This window comes from Triticum aestivum, chromosome 3B, assembly GCF_018294505.1.
Source record: "Triticum aestivum cultivar Chinese Spring chromosome 3B, IWGSC CS RefSeq v2.1, whole genome shotgun sequence".
Taxonomy (NCBI): Eukaryota; Viridiplantae; Streptophyta; class Magnoliopsida; order Poales; family Poaceae; genus Triticum; species Triticum aestivum.
The window spans coordinates 267,982,116-268,001,041 of NC_057801.1; positions in this window are offsets into that span (position 1 = coordinate 267,982,116).

An 18,926-nucleotide genomic window follows, 5' to 3' on the forward strand; every position below is an offset into this window, starting at 1 on the left:
ATGATAATGATGTAGAAGTTGAACCTGCTATTGATCTTGATAACCCACAATCAAGGAATCAACGTTATGATAAAAGAGACTTTGTTGCTAGGAAACATGGTAAAGAAAGGGAACCATGGGTTCAGAAACCCATGCCTTTTCCTCCGAAACCATCCAAGAAAAAGGATGATATGGATTTTGAGTGCTTTGCTGAAATGATTAGACCCATCTTTTAACGTATGCGATTAACTGATGTGCTCAAAACAAATCCTTATGCTAAGTATATGAAGGATATCATTACTAATAAAAGAAAGATACCTGAAGCTGAAATTTCCACCATGCTTGGTAATTATACTTTTAAGGGTGGAATACCAAAGAAATTTGGAGATCCAGGAGTACCTACTATACCATGCCCCATTAAGAGAAATTATGTCAAAACTGCTTTATGTGATCTTGGAGCCGGTGTCAGTGTTATGCCTCTCTCTTTATATCGTAGACTTGATTTGAATAAGTTGACACCTACTGAAATATCTTTGCAAATGGCTGATAAATCAACTGCTATACCTGTCGGTATTTGTGAGGATGTGCCTGTTGTGGTTGCAAACGTTACTATTTTAACGGACTTTGTTATTCTTGATATTTCCGAGGATGATAGTATGTCTATTATTCTTCGAAGACCTTTCCTTAATACTACAGGGGCTGTTATTGATTGCACCAAAGGCAATGTCACTTTTCATGTTAATGGCAATGAGCACATAGTGCATTTTCTGAGGAAACAACCTCAAGTTTATAGTATCAACTCTATTGGAAAGATTCCATCGATTATATTTGGAGGTTTTGAATTTCCTCTCCCTACTGTCAAGAAAAAGTATGATATTCGTATTGTTGGGGATTTTCGTATCCCCATTGAGGTAACTTAGTGTTATTCGAAATTTCTTCGGTTCCGTGATTATTCGGAATGAGTTTGTTAACAAGACTTGATCAACCATGTTAGTGGGTTCATTTTGATGATCACGAGATGGATGACACTAGAAGCACAACCTTCTATACCCTCTTTATATTTTTTGTTATTTAGGAAATAAAGTAAAATAGTATTTTTCTGTCTGTCTCCTGACTTATCCGTGCAATATAAAAATATCCCAAAAATAAAAGTCCTCAGAATGCCATGCCAATTTAATATGATTTTTTCGGGAATATTTGAGAATTTACTGTGCAAAAATTACCGCGGGGGGAGCTGCCACCTGGCCACGAGGGTGGAGGGCGCGCCCTACCCCCCTGGGCGCGCCCCCTGCCTTGTGGGCCCACGGTGGCCCTCCTCCACTTATCCCTGCACCCATCTTCTTCCTCTGCCTCACACAAACACGAAAAACCAACTCAAGCACGAGTTCCAGCCCCCATTGCTGTGATTTTCGGTCTCCTTGCTCAAAGCACCTCTTGCAAAACTGCTTGGGGAGATTGTTTCTTGGTATGTGACTCCTCCATTGGTCCAATTAGTTTTTGTTCTAGTGCTTTATTCATTGCAAATTTGTTCTGCATAGGTGACCATGTTCTTGAGCTTGCATGTCAAATTTATATGGTTCCAAGTAGTTCTAATGCTTGATATAGGCCCTAGGCACTTGTGGGAGTTGTTGCTATCAATTTTATTGAAGTTGGTTCACTTTTATTTGAAGTTACTAAAAATTTCAGAAATTTTTCAGAGGAAACAATATGATTAGGAGGATGTTCCAAGGTGGTCCTTCAAGGAAGCAAGGTCCCAGGCTTGCAATACGTGATGCTGATGAGGAACCACCAAGAGACGCTCCTGTGAGGCCCTGTGAATGGCCTTCGGAAAATTTTATGAATCAAGTGGGAATCAAAGAAGAATTTAGTGCATATTTGAGTAACGCCGGTCTTGAGGACTTTGAAGCTGAGAAATGCCCCCAGTATCATGATCTCACAAGTTCATTTGTGAGGAGGTTTGAGTTTTCATCTTCGTGTAATTCTCCTTCAGTCATGTTTGAGCTTTATGACAAATCTTATATCATGGACTTAGAGGATTTTACTTCTGCTTGCAAACTTCCATCTTGGGGTAATGGCAGGGATCCCCCTAATCTGAATATAGAGACTTTCTTGCTAGAATAACTGTGGGGGAATCTAGAGATATAACACAAGCCACTATAGGGAGCGTTCACTTTCCTGCTATACATTATTTTGCTCTCTTCATAGGTAGATGCATAAATGCTAAGGATGAAGCATGTCACATGTGTGTCCCTGATCTCAGCATTCTCAGGAGTGCTGTGTTAGGAGACCAATCTTATCATATGGGAGCCATTGTAGCTCGCAGGTTGCATCAGAATAGACATAGCGGATATTTCTTTGGAGGAATTTATGCAACCCGCTCAGCTAATTTTCTTGAGATAGATATTCATGAGGGTGATATGGAGTTACCCCCTTCTTATTTGGATTTTGATTCTATGGTTTCCCACTAGTTTGTTGAGAGGACTGAACCACCTCTCCAGTATCGACTAATCTTTAACAAACGTCATGTAGTACATATTGCTCTTCCTGCTCCTACCTTCTTTGATTTTCAGACAAAAGGAAGATATATTATTACCAGAGAGGAGGCAGATGAGTACAAGAGGAGAGCTGAGGCTGCTCAACGCCACGATGCAGCTCAGGCGGCGGTAGCCACTGCATCGCAGTACGCCCCAGCTTCACCTACGGGTATCCGCCAGGCTATCCCTGGCAATAGACCAACTTAGGCCAAAAGCCTAAGCTTGGGGGATTACGTATTTCCCACCGACATTACATTTATGTTCACACACACACTCATTGCTAGATGTCGGTGCTCATACTCTTTCACTGTAATATCCATGCTAGTTTATTTTCCTTTTCCAGCTTTCTTCTTGTGTGTTTAATAAACTTTAAGAAAAAACAAAAAAATAGTAGTAGTTTACTTCTTTGCTTGTAGTAGAAATTAAAAAGAAAAAAAACCCAAAAATATTTCCCGTTCTTCTTTTACTTGTTGGGAGCTTTCCCGTGTAAATAGTTTTTATTTCTTTTCTTTTCTTTGGGGGTCGAGAAGACCATATTGAAAATGCTTAGTGGCTCCTATATGCATGATTGTTTATTTAACTTAGAGCCCATATTACTTGTCTTCTCTCTTGAGTTGAATGCTTGCAGATTCCAGCTTAGTCCAATGCACGTGCACTCTTATTATTATACACACCGTTCGGTCGTGCAAGTGAAAGGTAATAATGACGATATATGATGGACTTATTGGGATGAGAAAAGCTGGTATGAACTCGACCTCTCTTGTTTTTGTAAATATGATGATTCATCATTCCTGAGTCAGCTATTAGGAAGTAAACATATTTGCAATGACATTTAGAGATTATAGTTGCTTGTGCCATGTTTGATTATCTAGGAGTTATAATGGTTTACCTTGCATGCCAACATGATATTAGAATGATTATGAGGTGGTATGATGGGATGGTATCCTCCTTTAAATGAATTGAGTGACTAGACTTGGCACATGTTCATGCATGTAGTTGAATCAAATCAACATAGCCTTCATGATATTTATGTTCATGGTGGATTATATCCTACTCATGCTTGTATTCGGTGTAAATTAATTTTAATGCATGTTTACGACTGTTGTCGCTCTCTCAGTTGGTCGCTTCCCAGTCTTTTGCTAGCCTTCACCTGTACTAAGCGGGAATACTGCTTGTGCATCCAAACTCCTTAAACCCCCAAAGTTATTCCATATGAGTCCACTATACCTACCCATATGCGGTATTTACCTGTTGTTCCAAGTAAATTTGTATGTGCCAAACTCTAAACCTTCAAATAAACATTCTGTTTTGCATGCTCGATTAGCTCATGTGTCAACTAGAGCTGCCCTTATCTTCCGTGTTAGGCGGGTTATTCTCAAGAGGAGTGGACTCCGCTCCTCATTCACGAGAAAATGGCTGGTAACCGGGATGCCCAGTCCCGTGCTTTATGCAAACTAAATCAAAATAATTGCAAACAAAACTCCCCCTGGGACCCGTTGAATGTTGGAGGCACTCGTTGCTTCGAGCAAGCCATGGATTGCTGCTTGTGGAGGAGGGGGAGTATAAACTTTACCATTCTATTTGGGAACCGCCTATAATCTGTTTAGCATGGAAGATATTGTCGTCTTTTAGTTGCTATGTTGACAATGAAAGTATGCCGCTCAAAATATAATTTATCTCTATTTCAAAACCGAGCTCTCGCACCTTTACAAATCCCTGCTTCCCTCCGCGAAGGGCCTATCTATTTACTTTTATGTTGAGTCATCACCCTTCTTATTAAAAGCACCCGCTGGAGAGCACACTGTTGTTTGCATTCATTATTATTGGTTTATATTGGGTATGACTTGACTGGATCTCTTTTACCATGAATTACAATATTTAGTCAGTCCTTGATCTTTAAAGGTGCTCTGCATTTATGTTTTGTGGTCTCAGAAAGGGCTAGCGAGATACCATTTTGTTATATCATGTTATGATTATTTTGAGAAAGTGTTGTCATCCGAGTTTTATTATTATGGCTCACTAGCTGATTATGCTATTGATATGAGTAATTATGAGACCTACGTGTTATTGTGAGTATGGTTAATTTATAATAATTGCTGAAACTTGAATGCTGGCTTTTCATGTTTACAACAACAAGAGCAAATAGAGTTTGTAAAAGTTTTTCTTTTTTCTCTTTCAGTTTGTCAACTGAATTGCTTGAGGACAAGCAAGGATTTAAGCTTGGGGGAGTTGATACATCTCCGTCGTATCTACTTTTCCAAACACTTTTGCCCTTGTTTTGGACTCTAACTTGTATGATTTGAATGGAACTAACCCAGACTAACGCTGTTTTTAGCAGAATTGTCATGGCGTTGTTTTATGTGCAGAAAATAATAGTTCTCGGAATGACCTGAAACTCCACGGAACACCTTAGAAAAAACAATAAAAAATCCTCGCCAAAGATGAAGACCAGGGGGCCCACACCCTCTCCACGAGGGTGGGGGCGCGCCCAGGGGGCCCTCTGACGCCAACTCCAACTCCATATATTGGCTTTCGGGGAGAAAAAAATCAGAGAGAAGAAATCATCGCGTTTTACGATACGGAGCCGCCGCCAAGCCCTAATCTCTCTCAGGAGGGCTAATCTGGAGTCCGTTCGGGGCTCTAGAGAGGGGGATTCATCGCCGTCGTCATCATCAACCATCCTCCATCACCAATTTCATGATGCTCACCGTCGTGCATGAGTAATTGCATCGTAGGCTTGCTGGACGATGATGGGTTGGATGAGATTTATCATGTAATCGAGTTAGTTTTGTTAGGGTTTGATCCCTAGTATCCATTATGTTCTGAGATTGATGTTGCTATGACTTTGCTATGCTTAATGCTTGTCACTAGGGCCCGAGTGCCATGATTTCAGATCTGAACCTATTATGTTTTCATGAATATATGTGTGTTCTTGATCCTATCTTGCAAGTCTATAGTCACCTACTATGTGTTATGATCCGGCAACCCCGAAGTGACAATAATCGGGACCACTCCCGGTGATGACCATAGTTTGAGGAGTCCATGTATTCACTATGTGCTAATGCTTTGTTCCGGTTCTCTATTAAAAGGAGGCCTTAATATCCCTTAGTTTCCAATAGGACCCCGCTGCCACGGGAGGGTAGGACAAAAGATGTCATGCAAGTTCTTTTCTATAAGCACGTATGACTATATACGGAATACACGCCTACATTACGTTGATGAACTGGATCTAGTTCTGTGTCACCCTATGTTATGACTGTTACATGACGAACCGCATCCGGCATAATTATCCATCGCTAATCCGGTGCCTACGAGTTTTCCATATACTGGTTCTCGCTTATTTACTTTTCCATTGCTACTGTTACAATCAATACAAAATACCAAAAACATTACTATTGTTGTCTTTACTTTTGTTACCGTTACCACCACTATCATATTACTTTGCTACTAAACATTTTGTTGCAGATACTAAGTTTCCAGGTGTGGTTGAATTGACAACTCAGCTGCTAATACTTGAGAATATTCTTTGGCTCCCCTTGTGTCAAATCAATAAATTTGGGTTGAATACTCTACCCTCGAAAACTGTTGCGATCCCATATACTTGTGGGTTATCACTCACTAGCGGGAGATCTTCACGAAGTAGGCGATATCCTTGCCCTTACAAACTCCTTGGTTCAACTCCACAATCTTGTCGGAGGCTCCCAAGTGACACCTAGCCAATCTAGGAGACACCACTCTCCAAGAAGTAACAAATGGTGTGTTGATGATGAACTCCTTGCTCTTGTGCTTCAAATGATAGTCTCCCCAACACTCAACTCTCTTTCACAGGATCTGGATTTGGTGGAAATAATATTTGAGTGGAAAATAACTTGGGGAAGGCTAGAGATCAAGATTCATATGGTAGGAATGGAATATCTTGGCCTCAACACAAGTGTAGGTGGTTCTCTCTCAGAAAATGTATGCTGGAAGTGTAGGAAATGTTCTGATGGCTCTCTCCACGAATGAAGAGGAGGTGGAGGAGTATTTATAGCCTCCACACAAAATCTAACCGTTACACACAACTTGCCAATCTCGGTGGGACCGAATTGATAAACTCGGTCGGACCGATTCAGCAAATCTAGTGACCGTTAGGATTTTCGGTGGGACCGACATGCAACTCGGTAGGACCGATATGGTTAGGGTTAGGGCATAACGTAATCTCGGTGAGACTGATTACACAAACTCGGTGAGACCGATTTTGGTAATAAGCTAACCAGAGAGTTGGTCAGGTAAACTCGGTGGGACCGATTCGTTCATTTCAGTGAGACCGAAATGTTACAAAAAGGAAACAGAGAGTTTACATTGCAATCTCGGTGGGACCGATCGCTCATCTCGGTGGGACCGAAACGTTACGAAGGGAAACAGAGAGATTACAATCCCATCTCGGTGAGAACGAGACCCCTATCGGTGAGACCGATTTGCCTAGGGTTTGTGGCAGTGGCTATGACATCTGAACTCGGTGGCACCGGATAGAAAGAATCGATGGGGCCGAGTTTGAATTTTGGTTTAGGTCATATGTGGATGTGAGAAAGTAGTTGAGGGCTTTGGAGCATATCACTAAGCATTTTGAGCAAGAGCCTGATTAAGCAACACCTCATCCCTCCTTGATAGTATTGGCTTTTCCTATAGACTCAATGTGATCTTGTATCACTAAAATAGAAAATGTAGAGTCTTGAGCTTTGAGCTTGAGCCAATCCTTTTGTCCTTAGCATTTTGAGGGGTCCACTTTTCTCATCCATGCCATGCCAATCATTGAGCTTTTCTGAAATATTTATCTTGAAATAGCATTAGCTCAATGAGCTATATGTTGTTAGGAATTACCAAAACCACCTAGGGATAGTTGCACTTTCAAGATGGACCTTGAGGAGCCGCCCGGACCCCCGAGCCTCCCGAGGCTCAGGGCTCCGATGGCTCGTGAGGATTGGTTTCTTCACCGCGCACGGCCAGCTACTCCAACACCCACTCTGCAATGATATCAGGTGACATCTTTCGAGTTTCATTTCAGCTGGGAGCGCCCTCAGGGCTGCATCATTCCCAGGTCGCGTGGGTCCGTCCCTGCGGCATGTATCCCTTTTGCTTATGTCTTTAGTTCACTTTGCTGGGGGTGCCCCTCAGGCTGCATCATCCCCAAGCTGCTCGGGCCTGACCTAGTGGCGTGTATCTTTCCTGCATCTAAGCTAATTTGCTCCTCATGCTTAACCTGCCTGTGATAATCGCCTGCTCGATTAACACCTACCTTTGGAGCCGCTCGCTCTGGCACGGCGCTTGTGCATGGGTCCGTCGCTGCAACATCGACAAATCTGAGTGGTCGAGCTCTGGCCGCGGCAGCCCCGCAAAGCGCTACCTCACCAGGCCCTCAGTGCCCTCATCACTCCCTCGGAGCAACCAATGGCTGGCCGGCAATCATAATGGCAGTCCTTGTTTCCCTCGTGTTGATTTACAGGGTCCACCTAAGGAATAACGTGGGGGGCGTCGAGAGCTCTCTCTCTCTCTCTCTCTTACCCGTGTGAACCGCTTGCATGTTAAAAGGGGGGAGCCTGAGCATCGCGACTCAGGGGCTCTTACTGGCTCTCCAGCCCTCACCCCCTGGCCTTATCCACGGCATCGCGACCTGGCATACCAGCGGCGGCTGAGCTCGCTCGAGGGCCAGGACCTAAGGATGTAGAGCACGAAGGAGAGTGCGGGGAAGGGAGGAGAAGCTCACGAAGGCCTGACCCAGCGACACCCCAGCTGTCGACATGCAGGTCCGGCACCTCGCGAAGGGACGGCTCCAAGCTCTCGAGATAAGTCACGCGCCTGGAACAGCTAATTGATGCAATCCCCAACCCTCACTTAATGCGGCTCTGTGACGGTGACGTTGCCTTCCTTTCTCGCCCAGCGGCGGCTGCTTGAGCGCTAAAGGGGACCTCCTGAGCATCGCGCCTCAGGGGCTCTTACTGGACCTCGGGCCGCTCACCTCCTGGCCTTGACCACGGCATCGCGACCTGGCATACCAACGACGGCTGAAGCCTGCCTGGGACTGGGACCTGTCAGTGTAGAGCACCAAGCCGTCGCAAGGTTAGAAAGGGGGAACCGAGCCGAGACAGGACAAGCATCTTGCACCACTTCACGATGAGGATAATATCAACAAAGGACACGACAGACGCTTTACATGCCCCCACGGGGTACTTCCTTGGTTCCTCGCAGGAAACAAAAGGCGCAAACCCTAAGGAGCCCTGACTACATGTGCCTCCACGGCCGATGCCATCATCAACAGTGGGCCACCAAGCGCCGGCGCCAACCCCATCCAGATCAGCTGTGTCGGTGTCCTGATGCAGCAACCCTGCTCCAGGCGCGGCGCGAGCTCGGGGGCTCATAGCTATCGTCGCTCGTCTCCGGAGTCGCGAGAAGCTCGGGATATTCGCTGGACTCCCCTGCATCGCTGCTGCTGCCGGAGGAGCCGCTGGGGAAGCGGGTGGCAGGCCTAGCCCTCGCCACGTCGACGCCCAGGCCGCCTCCTCTAGGGCAGCACTCCAGCTGGTGCCCCTCCGTGTTGAATACCTTGAAGAGCATCAAGGAGGCGCCATCGTATTCAAAATGAATCACAAAGGCGCCACCTGTTCGGCAGACCCGGGCGATCTCGCCCCAGCCTCGGGTCATGTAGACCTTGCCCGGGCGACGACCTCGACCTCCGCTCCGGCCTTAGGGGTACCGCAGTCAGCGTGCTGCAGGCAGAGCTCAAGAGGCCCCCTCGGCGGCATCTCGAAGGCAAAGGAAGGAGGAAGGCGAATCCAGGAGCTTGGAGGCATGGCGGCGTGAAGCACGAGCTCGCGAGAGGAGTCCGCGGCGTGGACTCCAGGGACGGCGCGCACACCCGTGACCCGTCGACGCCGCCGACGGCGCGGGCGGCGCCGCTCGGCATCTTCTTCTCTAGGGCCCTCAGCCCGGGCATACAAAGGCAGCGGAAACCCAGGGGGTGGCCGCTCGTACCAAGGCCTCGACATCTCCGGCCGAGCAACCTCGTCACGGCGGCCGAGGACCGGCCGCTTCTTCGGCGGGAGCGGGTCGGGGCCCTCTCAGTGGGCCTTTCCTTTCTCCTCGGCTGAGAACCGGCGGGTCGGCACCATTGGCGTCAAGATGGAGGAGGAGCAATGAAGAAGGTGTGGAGCAAGAAGAGATGGACTGCGGGGGCTCATGCCTCTCCATACTTATAGTCCAGAGGAGGCCAACCGTCAGCCTCCACGATCACAGGTAATCATGACTCATGTTTGCATGCAGGGACTCGTCAAATCGGGCAGTTGCCGAGGCATCATGGGGAAGAGGAGACGCCCACGCCCAATCAACTGCCACGCGGCGACCAAGGCCGCAGGCTGTAGGGGGCCCGCGGCGCTCCCCTCTTGCCCCTTCACTTCGCTGCTAAGCCAAGTCCGAGCGTGCCTTGGGCCCGGGGGCTACTGTCGGCGTTCTGGGAATGGGGGTCCCCAGACTTGCATGCCTGTGGCCTGCGGCGTGGCTCATGTGGTGGCCCAGTACGGCCCATCACGAGGGGCCAAGCCTCGCGGGGCGGATGACGCAAGGCTTCCTCAGGAACGGCCTCACCAGGCCGGCTCGCGAGGAGGCGGAGAGATCAAGGCAAGGGTACCTCGCGAGGTGCTCATGATGCAAGCCATGACGATCGAGACCAGGCGGGCGCCGGCCTGCGCAGTGTCCTTGTTTCCTCTTTGGTGCAAAGGGGGCAAGCGCAGGAATGGAGTAACGAGGCATCAAGCAAAGGTTACCATTCCGGTGCAACGAGACCAAGACCAGCAGAGCGGCAGGACGGAGGTCACCGTGGAGCCCAGGACGGCGTCATCGCCAGTGCCTTTGGCAGCCAAAGACCAACTTTAGTCACGATAACTTGTACTAGATGTTCCCCTTCAAAATGGCCGTTGTTGGCGCCCTTCCCGCTCAATATTTGGGAAGAGGACCAGGCCCTCTATATATAGAGATAGCCACCACAGTAGAGGGTATCGAGTTCTCATCAGATCCAGAGGCGATCGAACTCACCCAAGTAGTTCACCGCACCAGCCCAAGAACACCTCTCGCGAGACTGTTCTTCCTTTGTACTATTCATCATTAGCCCCTGAGGCAATCCACCACATCACACACTGGAGTAGGGTATTACACCACAACGGTGGCCCGAACCAGTATAAACCTTGTGTCTCTTGTGTTATTCATCGCGTAGCTTAGATTATAAGTGAGGCATTGGGACGTGGATCGGTAGGGGGAAGATCTTTGCGCGCACCCCAAAGTTTGAACCTTAAGGGTTTTGCCGGGACCCGATATCCGACAGTGCTCCTTGCCCTCAGGCAGCCCCCCGGTCACCAACTTTGTGGCGTCCATCTTTGCCCAATGCATCTTGGCGTAAGCAAAGGCCATCCACGCACCTTCAATGCAGACCGACCGCTTTATAACTTCAAGCCGCGGGCAGACACTCACAAGAAGCTTCACGAGTCCGAAGTAGCTGCTGGGCATGGGATCGGCAGGCCATAGCCGGACTATTAGGTCCTTCATGGCTAGTTCGGCTGCCTTGTGCAGCTCGACCAGCTGTTTCAGCTGGTCGCTAAAGGGCACTGGATGTTCTGGTCCAAGGTATTGAGACCAGAACAACTTCTCCGTAGAGCTCCCTTCTTCGGCTCGATAGAACTCTGCAACATCTGATATGCTACGCGGCAGATCCGCAAAACGCTCCTGGAGAGCTCCAAATTCGGGTAAGTAAAAGGAATGTTTTCTTCACATACTTGCTTTGCATAATAAAAGCCTTACCCGCCGCGATCTTCTTGGTCGCCTGGATTTCCTGGAGGGCGCTCTCGGCTTCGGCCTGGGCATCTTGTGTGCTCTGGTGGGCCTTGGCAAGTTCGGACTCTTGAGTCTTCGAATCACGCTCCAGGGACTCGTACTTCTTGACGGCGTCCTGGAGCTCTTGCTGGACCTCACTGACCCGGGCCTCCTGCTTCTTGCACACGGTGCGTTCCTTGGCTGCTTTGTCCTCGGACTCGGCCGACGCTTTCTTGAGGGCTGCTACTTTGGTTGTGGCCCCTAATAAAGTTCATGACACTCTAGTCAGCACGAACAGTTCATCCTTCCTAAATATACACGTAGTTTACTGCATACCTTGGCTGTCCTCCAGCTGCTTCTTCACGAGGCCGAGCTCTTCCTCGACCCGCTCCAGATTCTGCTTCAGTCCGGAGACCTCCATAGTATGAGCGGCAGCAGCCAGTAGCGACGCCTGCTTATTCACATAGACATCTTATGTGAGACTCCTGCGCAAATTATTTTGGTCCCCTGTTTGGATTTTTCTTTCCGAACACTGAACAGAGCATCGGGGGCTACTATCTACACTGTGATATTCCTTCTACAATTATATTACTTACCTCAAAGCCTGTTAGAAGGCTAGTGCAGGCATCGGTCAATCCACCTTTTGTGGAATGGACCTTCCCAATCACTGTACCCATTAGGGTACAGTGTTCGTCAGCAATGGAAGCGCCTCTCAGCACTTCCAGCAACCTGTCCGGTGCCCCTGGTTGGACAGAGGTCACTGACAGAATAGGCGCGCCCCTTCCCTTTGAAGGGGGTTGCTCTACTAATTTTGGAACCATAGGGGTCTCCGGAATTATATTCAGATGATGCCCGAATTGAGTATGGCCCCCATCGTCAGTATCCATGGGGATCTGCTCCCCCATGTGTCCGGTAGCCGAGGCTTCACCCTCTCGTGCCTCCCAGACGGCTGCCGGATTCCCTCTAGGGACGGGGATCCTTCGAGACGACGCTTCGGCGCCATCCAGGTCGCGGGGAGAGGTGGCCGATGGAAGGGTCTCACTATTCATCGCCGCTGGGTCCAGTGAATCCTCTGATGAGGACCGCTCAAGGTGGGACTAAGCCGGACTGCAAATGCATAATGTAAGCACATTAAAATAATAGAGTAAAGAATCTGGATACAAATACATGTCCAGATACTTACGATTCGGCCAGGGGCTTCTCCCTGGGCTTCCACTCCCAGTTGCTGTTGGTGGCTGTGGTGGAGCTGTCCGGAAAGGAAGCTTTCCCTTTCTTGGACGCCTCGGCCTCCGGATACGTGGGGCATGTCCTTTTCTTTTTCCCTCCTTCAGGAGGGGAGTGGATTACTTCCTCTTCCTCTTCTTTCTTATCGTCTTCGGCTGAGGAGCGCGCCTCGGCATCTTCGGATGTCACGTCCGAAGTGCCCTTATGGCGGAGACCACTTCTGGTCCCCTTGGCCTTCTTCTTGGCCTTCTTCTCCGGCACCTCGTAAGGCGCCGGAAACAACATCTTCGTTAGGAGCGGAGTCTCTGGGCCTTAGGGCAACGGAGCCGGACAGTTAATCTGCTCCGCTATCTCTGTCCAGTCCTAAAATAATTGATAGGGAGACTTAGATGCCTTCCTCTAATATGCAAGTAGAGGGTACACCTTGAAAACATGAGAAAACTTACCAGATTAGCTGGGTGAGTTAGGTCGTGCCCACGGTCCTCGTCTGTGGCCTGCGACACCTCGCTGGCCTTGAAGAGCACTTTCTAGATTTCTTCGTGCGTTGTGCCGAAGAGCTCTAGTAGGGTCTGGTGCTTGGCCGGATCAAGCTCCCACAGATAGCCAGTCCAGTGTTGGCACGGAAGAATCCGGCAGACGAGCATGACCTGGATCACATTGACAAGCTTGACTTTCTGAGTAATCATGCTCTGGACACGCATTTGGAGCGTTGTCAGCTCGTCTGGAGAGCCCCAAGGCAGGATCTTCTCTTGCCAGGAGGTGAGCCGCATCGGGACTCCGAATCGGAATGTAGGGGCCGCCGCCCAGTTGGTGTCGCGCAGCTCGGTGATGTAGAACCACCTCGACTGCCACCCCTTCAAGGTATCCACAAAGGAGCCCTCAAGCCAGGTGACATTGGGCATCTTGCCCACCATGGCGCGCCCGCACTCAGCTTGTTGCCCGCTCACCACCTTGGGCTTCACATTGAAGGTCTTCAGCCATAGGCCGAAGTGAGGTGGGATGCGGAGGAAGGCCTCGCACATAGCAATGAATTCCGAGATGTTGAGGATAGAGTTGGGGGCCAAATCATGGAAGTCCAGCCCATAGTAAAACATCAGTCCGTGGACAAATGGGTGGAGAGGGAACCCCAACCCGCAGACGAAGTGTGTGATAAACACAACCCTCTCATGGGGCTCTAGGGTAGGGACAATCTGTCCCTTGGCCGGAAGACGGTGAACGATCTCCTTGGCCAGGTTCCCGGCCTCCCGGAGCTCCTTGATGTCCTTCTTCTTGATAGAGGAGGCCATCCACTTGCCTCCAGCTCTGGATCCAGACATGATTGGAGTGATTTTTTGGGTAGAGAAGGCAAGAGCTTGGACACTGGAGCTCGAGAAGGGATGGGAAGAGGAAGGAGAAGGCGTGGGTAAACGAGGATGAATCCTTATCCCCTTATAAAGACAGTAAAAGTTATGCGCCTCCCTGCTCGCCTTAAAATCCGCCTATTCCCCAAGCGCCGTGGAGATGACACGGTTGGATTACCCATGCCCGTATTGATAAGAATCTCGTGATAAGGGGACATGATCTCTGCTTCGACAAGACGTGCCAATGAAACCGCACCTCAAAATACGGAGCGGCAGGCTAAAAAATGGTTCGAATAATGACCAGGCAGTGGCGTGATGTCATGCTACAAAAGGTTGTCAGTGGATTGGACTCATGAAATATTATACTCTCTACGGTTGTGTGCGGTACTTGTTTTGCAAAGCCGGACACGATTCTTGTGTTTGGAATTTACTTTGAAGTATTTGGAGAAGGAACCCGCCTTACAACGCCGAAGACAATCTGTGCGCCGGACATCGTCATTGAAGCCTGGTTCAGGGGCTACTGAGGGAGTCCTGGACTAAGGGGTCCTCGAATAGCCGGACTATATACCTTGGCTGGACTGTTGGACTATGAAGATACAAGATAGAAGACTTCGTCCCGTGTCCGGATGGGACTCTCCTTGGCGTGGAAGGCAAGCTTGGCAATTTGGTATGTAGATTCCTTTCTCTGTAACCGACTTTGTACAACCCTAGCTCCCCCGGTGTCTATACAAACCAGAGGATTTAGACTTCTAGGGTTAAGTCACAACTATCATATCCTCATAGGCTAGACTTCTAGGGTTTAGCCATTATGATCTCGTGGTAGATCAACTCTTGTAATATTCATATTCATCAAGATCAATCAAGCAGGAAGTAGGGTATTGCCTCCATAGAGAGGGACGGAACCTGGGTAAACATTGTGTCCCCCGCCTCCTGTTACAATTAGCCTTAGACGCACAGTTCGGGACCCCCTACCCGAGATCCGCGGGTTTTGACACCGACAGTCGCAGCCAAGCACAGGGCACGGGTGGAGACAAGCACAAGGGCATAGGCGCACTGTGTACTTGGCCGCGTCACGCCTGTGCTCGCTGCGGCAACTCCCACATCGGCGAGCGGCAGGGAGAGGTCAAGGTGATGAGTCGAGGTAGCAGGCGCTTGGTGGCGAGCTGGTTTGGCTTCGGGCGCGCGCACGAGCGAAACAGAGGCGTTGGCGGCACCCAGAGCGTGTCGAATAGCTGCCTGGTGCGTGTCCTCGCATGGTCACCACATGAACTCTAGCATCACGCGACCTGGGCTGTGCAAACTGTGTTTGGTGTGTAGTTCATGCATAGAGGGGTCCAGGGAAGTAAATGGCATACTGCCAAGCCAACTGAGATGAACATGAGAGAGGGAGCAAGTTTCTGGACAAAAACTTTGGATCTTAATAAAGAATAATCTAGAGAGAGTTAAGAGCTGAGTTTTGGTGGTTAAGGGTTACTTAGGAGGGTAATGAAGCCCTAAAAAAATTGCAGCTCCATTGGATCTAGGAAAAATGCACTTCCTTCATAACATGCATTTTCTGGCCAGAACAGAAAAGATTTTCTGTAGCAAAAATATTCCAAATAAAATGAAATATTTTTCACAGGGAGGTGTGCCAAGGTCTAAAGAATATTCAGCAATTTCCTTAGATTTTTGTGGGCAAGAAAAATGAGGGTTGCTTTGGAGTACAAGTGACAGAAAGACTATTTTAGAGAGAAAATGAATATCTTTCATTTAAGAAAAATATTCCCATGGCCATATTTTGATATATCAGAGACAAAGAGATTAGTTTGAGAGTGAGATGAGTCACTTGGATGAAAATCAAAGAAATGCCCAATTGATTAAGTCTAAATGAGTTGATTCAAAACTCAAATTCAAATAAAAAATGCAATAAAATCTAGAAACAAGAAAAAGGCAAAAACCAGGGTGTCACAAACCTCCCCCCTTAGGATGAATCTCATCCTCGAGATTTGGTTGCTCAGGAAACAATTCAGGATATGTTGTCCTCAAAAAGTCTTCCCTTTCCCACGTTGCTTCACTCTTGGTATGGTGTTCCCACTACACCTTGTAGAGCTTAACCGACTTGCTTTGGGTGTCTCTTTCCATCTCATCCAATATTCGAAAAGGTTTCTCTTCATATGTCAGATCCTTAGCAAGCTCTGTTTCTGCCATATCAGTCCGTTTCTCTGGTGGTGAGATACACCTTCGCAACTATGATACGTGGAAGACATTATGTATCTCTGACAGTTCCCGAGGAAGTTCCAATTGATATGCCATTGTGCCAACCTTGGACATAACTGGAAACGGGCCAATATACCTTGGTGCAAGCTTTCCCCGAGTCTGAAATCTCTTGACTCCTTTCATAGGTGTGACTTGGAGGTAGACATATTCATCGGGTTCAAAACTGATCGGTCGATGCTTAGCGTCATAGTAGCTCTTCTGTCGAGACTTGGCTAGTTGTAATCTGTCTTGGATTTCCCTAACTTGCTTCTCGGCTTCCATCATCAAGTCAGTCCCAAAAATACGACTGTCTTCGGTATGGCACCAGTTTAAGGTGGTACAACACTTGCGTCCATACAAGGCTTCATATGGTGACATCTTGAGTCTGGCTTGATAGCTGTTGTTGTAGGAAAACTCAGCGTAGGGTAAGCTGTCTTCCCACTTGGGTCCTTGAGCGAGAGCACACGCCCTGAGCATGTCCTCGAGTATTTGATTTACTCGCTTCGTCTGGCCATCTGCCTAAGGGTGATAAGCTATGCTATATTTCAATGATGTCCCCAAGGCTTGGTGAAGACGTGACCAGAATGCTGAGGTAAAAAGGGATCCTCAATCTGAGGTGATAGTTCTAGGTACGCCATGCAAACTGACAATTTGGGACACATAGAGTTCAGCCAGTTGATTTGCACGGTATGTGGTCCGGATAGGAATGAAATGGGCCACCTTGGTTAGCATGTCCACCACGACCCATATAGCATTGTTTCCACGAGGGGTGGTTGGAAGACCGATAATAAAGTCCATGCAGACATCGTCCCATTTCCATTGCGGAATGGGCAAAGGTTGAAGTAGCCCGACAGGTTTTTGATGCTCCGCCTTAATCCTATTGCATATATCACAGCAGGTGACGAAGTATGCAATATCCTTCTTCATTCCATCCCACCAAAATGTTTGCCTGAGGTCCTCATACATTTTGGTACCTCCGGGATGGATCAAGTATGAGGATTCGTGTGCTTCCTTTAATATCTTCTCCCTCAACTCTTCTACTTTGGGTACACATATTCGTCCTCGAAATCGTAGGCTACCTTGCCCATCCATCAGGAAATCTAGAGTCTTGCCGTCTTTTATCCGGGTGACTTGGTGTTGCAAGAACGTATCTCCTGGCTGAGCTTTGCGAATTTCTTCTTCTAGAGTGGGAGTGACAACCATCATATTGGTGCAATTAGTCACAACAATGCTTAGATTGAGCTTGGCCATTTCTTCTTGTAGTTCGGGTGGCAAAGATGTCATTAATGCATTGACTGTGACTGGCTTGTGACTAACAGCATCCGCGACCACGTTAGCTTTACCCGGGTGATAGTTTATCCTGAGGTCATAATCCTTGACCAACTCAAGCCATCTTCTTTGTTGGAGATTTAAATCAGGTTGAGTAAATACGTACTTGAGACTTTTGTGGTCGGTGAATATTTGGCACCACTTGCCAATAAGATAATGCCTCCAAATTTTGAAGGCATGCACAACGGCTGCTAGCTCCAAGTCATGATTAGGATAATTTCCTTTGTGTGGTCATAGCTGTCTAGATGCATAAGCCACAACCTTGTCATCCTGCATGAGTACGCATCCTAGGCCCTTTTGAGATGCATCGCAGTATACATCAAAGTTTCGATAGATGTTTGGTAGTGTCAACACGGGTGCTGAGGTCAAACGAGTCTTTACTTCATTAAATCTCTTCTCACAGTCTTCTGACCATATGAACTTTTGGTCTTTCTTGAGCAGTTCTATCATGGGCTTGGCATTCTTGGAGAAGCCTCCAATAAATCAACGATAATAACTAGCAAGCCCTAGAAAACTTCTGATTTCTGTCACTAACGTGGGTGCTGGCCATTTTAGCACATCCTTAATCTTGCTTGGATCCATAGCTATTCCTTCAGCAGAGAGTATGTGCCCCCAAAATCCAACTTGCTTAAGCCAGAATTCACACTTACTGAATTTTGCATATAACTGGTGGTCATGAAGCATTTGCAATACTGCTCGGAGATGTTGTTTATGCTCTTCTTCTTCCTTAGAGTATATGAGGATATCATCGATAAATACCACCACAAATTTATCCAAGAAATCCATGAACACTTTGTTCATCATATGCATGAATAAGGCAGGAGCATTGGTCAGCCCGAATGACATAACTGTGTATTCATATAGACCGTAACGAGTGGTGAATGCGGTCTTAGGAATATCTTCTTTCTTGATCTTGAGTTGATGATACCCGGTCCTTAAATCAATCTTGGAAAAGATTTGAGCTCCATGCAGTTGATCGAACAAATCATCAATTCCGGGGAGCGGGTACTTGTTCTTGATAGTAACATCGCTGAGCTGACGGTTGTCTATACACATCCGAAGGCTACCATCCTTCTTGTTCACGAATATGGCAGGTGACCCCCAGGGCGAAGAACCGGGGTGGATGTATCCTTTCTTGAGCATCTCATCGAGTTGTTTCTTTAGCTCAACCAGTTCGGATGAAGGCATCTGGTAATATTTCTTGTATATGGGTGCCGTTCCTGGCACGAGATCAATGGCAAACTCGAGTTCCCAGTCTGGTGGCATTCCTGGTAATTCTTCAGGGAATACATCTGGAAACTCACTGACCACTGGTATTAATTCCACATCTGAGGATATTGCTGCAAAAACCATTTCCTTCTTACGCATGGTTCTACGAGCCATGAACCTCGTTGTCTGTCCAGCCAGATTTTTAAGGTAACTTCCCTTGTTGCACAATTTATGCACATCT